Source organism: Fukomys damarensis, unplaced genomic scaffold, assembly GCF_012274545.1.
Source record: "Fukomys damarensis isolate Sample0158 unplaced genomic scaffold, DMR_v1.0_HiC HiC_scaffold_13, whole genome shotgun sequence".
Classification (NCBI taxonomy): domain Eukaryota; kingdom Metazoa; phylum Chordata; class Mammalia; order Rodentia; family Bathyergidae; genus Fukomys; species Fukomys damarensis.
The window spans coordinates 15656762-15665291 of record NW_022900925.1 but is presented as its reverse complement, the minus strand read 5'-3'; positions in this window follow the sequence as shown (position 1 = coordinate 15665291).

The window sequence follows — 8530 nt, the reverse complement described above, 5'->3', positions numbered from 1 at the left end:
TAAATCCCCAGCCCCACAGAAACTATCTTAGCTAAGCGTCTTCAGTAACAGTCTCTTCCACAGAAACTTTGGCATAAGTGCTGTGCCTGCTGGGCCCTATTTCATGCTGCTATTTATTTTTCTACAGGCTCACTTACCTCAAGCAGCCTTCTCTGGATGGATATTTATTACCCAGCCATTTCTGAGTCACCTAGACCTTCCCCTTGGCTTGAAGATTACTCAGAGTTTTCCTCAGTGTATTAGGAAACTGAGACCACCTCCCCACTGCTTTCTTCTTGCCACATCCTGGAGTCCAGAAGCTGTCTTTGAAACCAGAGTCCTAGGCCCTTAGAGAATAAGCAGACAAGAACATTTGATGGATAGGACAGTTTGATTCTCCTTGACCTGCTGTAGTTTATTAATGGTAAAAACTAAAGAGGGAGTCAAGTTCCATGGTACATGCCTGTAATTTTAGCATTCTGGGAAGCTGAGGCAGGAGGATCTTAAGTTCCAGCATAGCCTAGGCAACTTAGTGATCTAGAAAGAACCTGTCTCAAAAATGAAAAAGGGCTGGGGATATAGCTCAGTGTGAAGGCTCTGGGTTCCATCCCCAGTACTACTAAACAAAAAACTTAGCACCAAATAAAAAAGCAAAGGAAGGCTGGCAGTGTAGCTCAGTGGTAGGGCATGGTTAGCGTGTATGAGATCCTGAGTTTGATCTCCAGCACCATGAAGTGGGGGGTAAAGAGTTAACTAACAAAGAGCATTACTATTATTCTATTCTGTTAATACAATCAAGGGAGGTCTGGGGATTTAGCTCAGTGGTTTGGCGGCCTGCCTTGCAAGCACAAGGACCCGAGTTCAATCCCCAATACAAAAAAAAAAAAAAATACAATCAAGGGAATCAGAGCTCTTTCCTTGGAGGAATGGATGATTCTGGGATTGAGGGAGGGAAATACATTAAAATATATAAAAATGAGCCTCAAGCATTCTTGCAGTGCCAGAAGGTAAGGAAGTAAAACACCTCAGCAACCTCCAAACCCCGAAATCCCGAAATCCCAGAGCCCATATTGATAGGGAAAAATCAAAAGTGCACAGGAGCCTGCTGAAAGAGTTCCTAGTAGTAAAGCTGGAAGTATCTGAGAAAAATAGTAAGAACTGGATTGTAACCCAAAGTATAAATTAAATGTCTGGGAATCCATACAGACATAAAATCAACAAATGAATGAATTAACAAATGGGAGAGAATATACACATCACCCCATAGTCTATGCAGATCCTCCTGCCTAAAAGCAGGGGACATAACTCCTCAGCCCTTCAGTGTGGGCTGTGCAGGGTGACTTCCTTCCAAAGAGTACAGGATGGGAAGGGGTGAAACAGTAATCTTGTGGAGAAACCTGCTGAACTACCTAAGCATGGTGAGCAAGGTCATCACCAACAGCAGTAAGCCCTGTGCACAGCGTGTACTCTTGATCTGATGTGATACAAATGGCTCTTTACTTCTGTTATCTTCCTCCTCAAACACATAGGTCCAGTCTAGTCACAGAAAAACCCTAGACAGATTCCAAGAGAGGGGCATCCAGCAATACATTTGACAAGGACTTGTCAGAACTGTCGCAGTCATCCAAAACAAGGAAAATCTGAGAAATTGTCACAGCCAAGAGAAGACCAAGGAGATATGACAACTAAGTGTAATGTGATATCTGAATGAAATCTTGGAACAGAAGAAGGCACTAGGCAGAAAGAAAATCTGAAAAAAAGTGGACTCCAGCTAGTCGTAATGTATCAATGTTGATTGATACATATCATAACAAACGTACCATTCTAAGGTACAACATTAATAACAGGGAAAATTCTGTGTGTGTGGAGGACAGTGAGTATGTCAACTCTATGCTATCTGATCAATTTTCCTGTAAATCTAAAGCTGTTCTAAAAATAGACTTTAAAAAAGAAAGGCAAGCTGTGAAGAAAAACAGCAATAAGAAACTCCAGCTGTGCTAGGGCTCCTGGGAGCTCAAGGAAGGAAGGTGAGGGTCAGTCCCTCTCAATGTCACCCACACCTGGTCTGTAGGGAGCTGGAACTTGCCAAAATGTCCTAGGGTGCTTATATCTCTGCTGTTCCAAAGCAGCCTGTTGAAGGCATTTTGAGAAGCCCAAAGACAGAGAAAACTTCTGTGCTTTGCACCCTGTAATGTGGCTGAGGAAAGGATTGGTCAGAGTAGCTCTGGACCATTAAGGACAGCCAAAGACTCCTGGAACCTTGGGATGTCTTAAATGTTCACATCAATTTTCCCCTCTGTTATGGTTTACACCTAGACGTTTATATGCAAACTTCATGGGGGTTTTGAAAGATGACTGGATTATGGGGCAGTATAACTGACTTGCTCTTAGGAGGAGGAGGGGCTTGGTCTGAGGAGAGGGGTCAGCGGGGATGTGACCTGGAAGAGTTTATCTCCCTCCCTAGCTCCTCCCTTGTCCCTCTGCTTGTAGGCGGCCATGAGGTGAGCAACTCCCCTCTGCCAGGCCCCTCTGCTACACTGGCTTGAAGTCAGCTGCCTATGGACTGAAATGTGAACCAAAATAAACCTCTTCTCCCTTTAAGTTGTGGGTGTTGAGTATTTTGTTATACCACTGAGGGAAGTAAGACAGATTTTGGTACCAGAGAAGTGGGGTAATTGCTACCATGCTACCTGGCCATGTGGTTTAGATTCCTTTGGAACTAATTTATGGGAGGACTTTGGAAAGGTTTGAAGATGTTGGCTGGAGAAACTGTAGAATACTGTAAGCCAAGTTTGATGAGCGATTCTGGTTTGAGCTCAGAAGACCTGAATGCTGATTTTAAAAAAGCAGACAGAAAAGTTCAAGCTTAGGAGGTTTCAACTGGGAGCAAGGACTCATTAGCAGTTGGACTCTAGGTCATGTGTATTATGCTCTGGCAAAAAAAATTCTCCATACTTTGCTCATATCCTGAGACTTTTTGGAAGACTAAGATTAAGGGTGGTGCACTAATGAATCTGGCAGAGGAAATTTCAAGGCAGCTCTTTTTTGGGCCTGTGGCATGGATACTGTTGGGGGCTTTTAGCCAGGTTTATACTGAAAATCAAGAGCAAAAACCCATTTAAAAAGTTTTCAAGGGGCTGGGATTTAACTTGGTGGTTCTGCTGCCTGCCTTGTAAGCACAAGGTCCTGAGTTCCATCCCTGGTACCACACACACACACACACACACACACACACACACACAAAGTGTTCAGATTTTCCAGAAAGAAAGCACTACAAAGAAAGGACCAAGAAGAACTTGGTTGCTGCAAAGATAAGTATTAAAACTAAACCAAATACTTTGGATCAGAACAAGAGGAAAAAATGGCTTAAGGGCATGTGAGGAACCAGCAAGACCCCACACTTCACAGGCTTAAAATTTCAAAAGTGAAAGACTTTGCTTTGAGAAGAGAGCTCCAGGGCACCGTGCTCCAAAAGGACTGTCTAGAGAATTTGTTTCCTGGGATTCATTTCGTGATGCTCAGCCATTTAGGTACTCAGAGACCTTTGCAGCCATGATACAAGGAAGCCTGGGTAGTGCTTGAGCTGGCAGTAGACCTTGGTGTTGTCCATGTGGTGCTGGTTTCACAGGCATGCAGAATGGAAGAGTGTTGTGCATTTAGGAAGGTTTTCCACACTGATTTCAGTAGATCTGACGGACCAGGCACTGTGCCCCCGAGAAAGGAGTGCACGAAGCTGTGAAAATGAAAGCCAAAAGTACAGCAGAGACCCAAGGAAACTGGAGGGTCTAGGAGTGTGGAACGTCTGAGGAAAGTTACAGGAGTGAGGAAACCCAGCCCAAGAGAGAAGCCACAAGGGCTACAGTCACCGACAATGACCACAGGGGCAGGGCTGCTCAAGCCCTTTGGAGTCTGCATCTTACCACAGCCTGCCCTAGGTGCTGGACACAGAGTTATGAAATTTAATCTTGCTCTGCTGTGTTTTGGTCTTGCTTTGAATCTATTGTTTTTATATTTTTATTTCTTCCTTTTGGAATGAGAATGTTCAATGTGTGCCATTGCATGTCCACTGTGTTTAGTTTATTTTTAAATTTACATTTCAGAGGAGACTTTGGACTCGGGCTTTTCAGCAATGCAGGAACTGCTAGGACTTTGACAACTCTTAGAGATGGGCTAAATGCATTTTGCATAAAGAGATGTATATTAGTTACTCGGGGCCAAGGGTGGAATGTTATGGTCTCCCTAAAGCCTCATGCCCTTGAAGACAGGGCTTTTGAAAGGAGATTGGGTTATGGGAGTGGTATAACTGACTTGCTGTTAGAAGGTGGGCTCTGGTTGGAAGAGGTGGGTCCGTGTGTGACCCAGAAGGATATACCATCCTTCCTCGTCCCTCCCTTAATGCCTTCCTGTCTGCCATGCCATGAACAGCTCTCTCTGCCATGCTGTCCTGTCTTAGTGCTAGGAAAATATAGACTTAAACCTTGTAACCCCAAATAAACTTCACCTCCTCGAAGTTGTGGGTGTCACTTTTTTTGTTTTTGTTTTTTGTGTTTTGTTGGCACTGGGGATCAAACTCAGGATTTTGCCCTGTGCCACTGAGTTGCAGCCCCAGCCCTTGTTTTTAGTTTTTAAAGAAAAGGTCTCGCTATGTAGTTCAGACTGGCCTTGAACTCACTAGCACAGACTGGCCTCAAACTCATCGTGATTCTCTTGTTTCAGCATCTTGAGTGTTGGGATTATAAACATGTGCCACCACGCCTATCTAGATGTTGAGTTTTTTTGTTTATTTGTTTGGTAATGGGTATTGAATTCAGGACCTTGCGGTTGCAAGGCAGGTGGCAGCACCACTGAGCTAAATCCCCAGCCCAGGTGTTGAGTATTTTGTCTTAGCGATAGGAAAGTAATTAAAATGCCATCCTGCCTGCTCCCACCTCCAATCTTCTGAAAAGGGAAGTCTGAGCCCAATTCCATTAGTGGACAAAAGGGGCTCCTGATTTTTCTTTGAGTCACTCTTTCAACCTGGCTTACTCCCACTGAATAGAAACCAAGGATAGAAACCAAGGTTTTAACATGCCTTTGGGATGCTCTTAATGCAAAAAACCTCAAAGTGGTTGATTTCTGTCTGCATGGCCTGCAGCTTCTTCCAGCGGTATGAATGGGAGTTGCCTAGGTCCTGGAGTGAACTCTATAGCAATTTTGAAGCAATTTTATGGCAATTTTTATAAAGGCCTGTCTGCTTATTTTTATCATCCATTTACTAAGCCAGAATCCTCAGAGATAAGCACTGTCCCCTCTTCTCTGTGTCCTCAATGCTCAGAACAGTGACTGGTCCATAAAAGATGCTCTGGATATGTTGCTGGGTGGATGAATGGGCAATTAAAGGCAGGCATCCCATCAGTACAGACTAATACCTAGCATTATCCCCCCGCAAAGAAACCATTCCAGTCCCAAATAAAGAAACTTGAGTCAGTGGGGCTAGAAATATATAGATGTATGATTTCATCTGGCTTTTTGAAATACAAAAAATAGATTGCTGATTTTCCTCTTTCACTGTGGTATTGTAGGTGTATGGTGGATCATGGGAAACATACAGAAGAAGCTCTGGCTTATTGGACCAAAAGAAGGCCAAGTGCTCTGAAGCAAGGAGAAAAGAGTTTGAGATATAATCACTAATTTCCACCAGTTTGTATTTGGGCCCACCAGGAGTACATCTACAACCTAAGGCACGAATATCCATGGCACAGATTATGTGTTACATAAACCAGTGGCACTTGGAAATACATAAAACTTTATAATGAGGACGCGTTGTCCATAAATATTCATAAGGTCTTCAGTTAGCAAGAGGACACACCTGTGGGAGTAATCTATGATTCCAATATCTGTTTGTCCTTGTCTTAGAGATTCAACAGAAAAGAGGCATTTTACACACACACACACACACACACACACACACACACACACACACTGCTAACTTTCCCTCTCAAGGGATTGAATCCACAGCCTTCACACCAAGCTACATCCCCAGCCCTTTTTCACTTTTCTTTTGGTTCTGGGTATTGAACTCAGGACCTTGCACTTGCCAGGCGGACATACTGCCACTGAGCTAAATCCCTGGCCCCCTTTCTCACTTTTTATGTTAAGACAGGGTCTCACTATGTCACTGAATTGCCCATATTAAGCTCAAATTTGTGATCCTCCTGCTTCATTATTTCAGAGTGCTGGGATTATAGGTGTGTGCCACCATGCCTGCTCTCTCTTTCCTTCCTTCCTCTCTCTCCTTCCTTCTCCTTCTCCTTCTTATTTTTTTGAGAGGGTCTTGCTATGCAGTTCAGTCTAGCTTTGAATTCACTATGTTGCCCAGGTTGGCCTTGAACTCACGGCAATCCTCCTGTCTCAGCCTACCCATTGCAGGGATTACAGGCATGCAACATAATGCTCGGCTTGTTCTCTCTTTCTTTCTTTCTTTCTTTTTTTTTTTTTTTTTTTTTTGGTACCAGGGATTGAACTCAAGACTTTGTGCTTGTGAGGCAGGCACAGTATCACTGAGCTAAATCCCCAGTTCTATCTCTTTATTTCTTAATAGAGCCTCAGAATTTAAGGATACAAACTGGAAATAGTCTACCACTGAACTACATCTCTAGCCTCACCCATAATCCACTTGAAGGAAGAAAAGATATCAGTACGATTGGACCAAGGAACAAAAAGACAGGAGAGGCCATTTTCAGTTTTGCTGAGTAGACATAGAGAGGTGTTCTTTTGTGAATTGTGAAAAAAGGAATTGGCAAAAATAAAGGAACTTATCATCAACCTCTCTACAAGAACTTGGAGCACAAGGCCATCTGGGGTGGTGTGCACATGAGTACACATGCTGACATACATGTGGAATTATGTGTCCCTTTAGCAGTGAGCATGCAGGAGCCCCAGAGAGAGGACAGGTCATCTCACAGTGGGGCAGGAGAAAAGGAACTGGCTCCTGAACAAGCTGAGAGGCTTTGTCTACTTTCAGACAGAAGATGCCCCCAGGGCACAGCAAAATAAAGGCAGTTTTGTTACTGTCTTGGGGCCTGGTGCCCTGGGCAGGAGACTTGGGAAAACAAGAGTTAAGTGAACCATGCAAGAGTTCCCAGCCCAGCCGCAGCACACAACAGAGGTGCAACTAGTGCAGGAATAAAAGAATCAGTTTTGTACTGGCTGCACAGGGCCAGGGATCTGGCCAAGGGGAGGTGCTATCCAGAGGCAACTTCTAGTCAGGCTGTGAGACTTTTTCATGTGATCATCAGTTGGTCCCAAGAGAGGCCGGGTCACCCCAGAGACAGCGAGTGCTGTCACGGGGCAGTGCAAACAGTGGTACAAACAACTCTTGGAAGGGAGGTTGTGGATCATTGGGTGGGCCCTGATGCCTTGGGAATTGGGGGTTAGTGGGGACATGAAGGCAGTCATGATGACATTCATAATTCCCACCTCTGAAAACCCAGGCCCTATAGCACACTAGGCAAACTCTGTTCCCCTGAGCTGCATTCTCAGCACCTACCATCATGCTTTTACAGCGGGCCAGGCCTTGGTCCGGCGGCTTCCCCAACATGATCTCATCCAGTCCTCACCGAAGGACTCTGATGATCGTCCTCTTTGCACATAAAGTCACTGCAGCTTAGGTTGCACTGTCTAAAAGCAGCCGCTTGCCCCCTTGTTGATTTAAATTTAAAATAAATAATAGTAAATGTAATAAAAAGTGCAATGCCATGTGACTAGAGGACAGCACAGCTACACAACATTTCTGTAGTGCAGATAGTTTACCGGCCAGTGTTAATTTACAGATTTGTTCCCTTGCCCAAGATCACATTTGGGAAGATGGAGAACCCAAATCATGGTCATCATGACTGGTACCATGGAGGCTGCTGTACGAATCTGGCAAACCAGCACTTCCGTATTTGGTTTTCACCCAGCTATTGATTTCCAGAGCCATTCTAGAAAATTATTTCATCAAAAAAAAGAAAAAAAGAAATGTGGAGGGCTGGGGATTTATTTAGCTCAGTGGTTCCGTTGCCTGCTTTACAAGCCCAAGGTCCTGAGTTCCATCCCCGGTACCGCTCCCCCGAAAAAAAGTGGCAATGGAGACTATAGCAGGTTAGTCTTCAGTTGGTAAAACCAAGATAAAGCAGAGAAGAGCTTCGATTTGCCTGGTTACTTCCTTTTGGAACTGTAGCAAGGTGTCTGAGTTCGTGCTTAGTCGATGGAGCATCGTTCATTCAACAAATATGTTGAGCTCCACCTAATGCCAGACACTATTCTGAGCCCCAGAAAGCATGCTCGCCTTTCTTTTTGCTTCCGAGGGTCCTTAGAATGGGTCATTTCTATAAATCAGGCTTTAAATTTGGGTTTAGAGACTTGAAGCTGCTCAGAGAAAAGCCAATGTTGTTTGTTATCCAGTAACAAGCAGCCCTCCAGACCCGCTCGGTGGCGGGGATGACCATCCAGAAGGCAGTCACCTCCATGTGACCTCGGGCCAGGACTCTCCCGCCGGCCGCAACAGGTCCCAGGTCCGGACGGGGCGGGG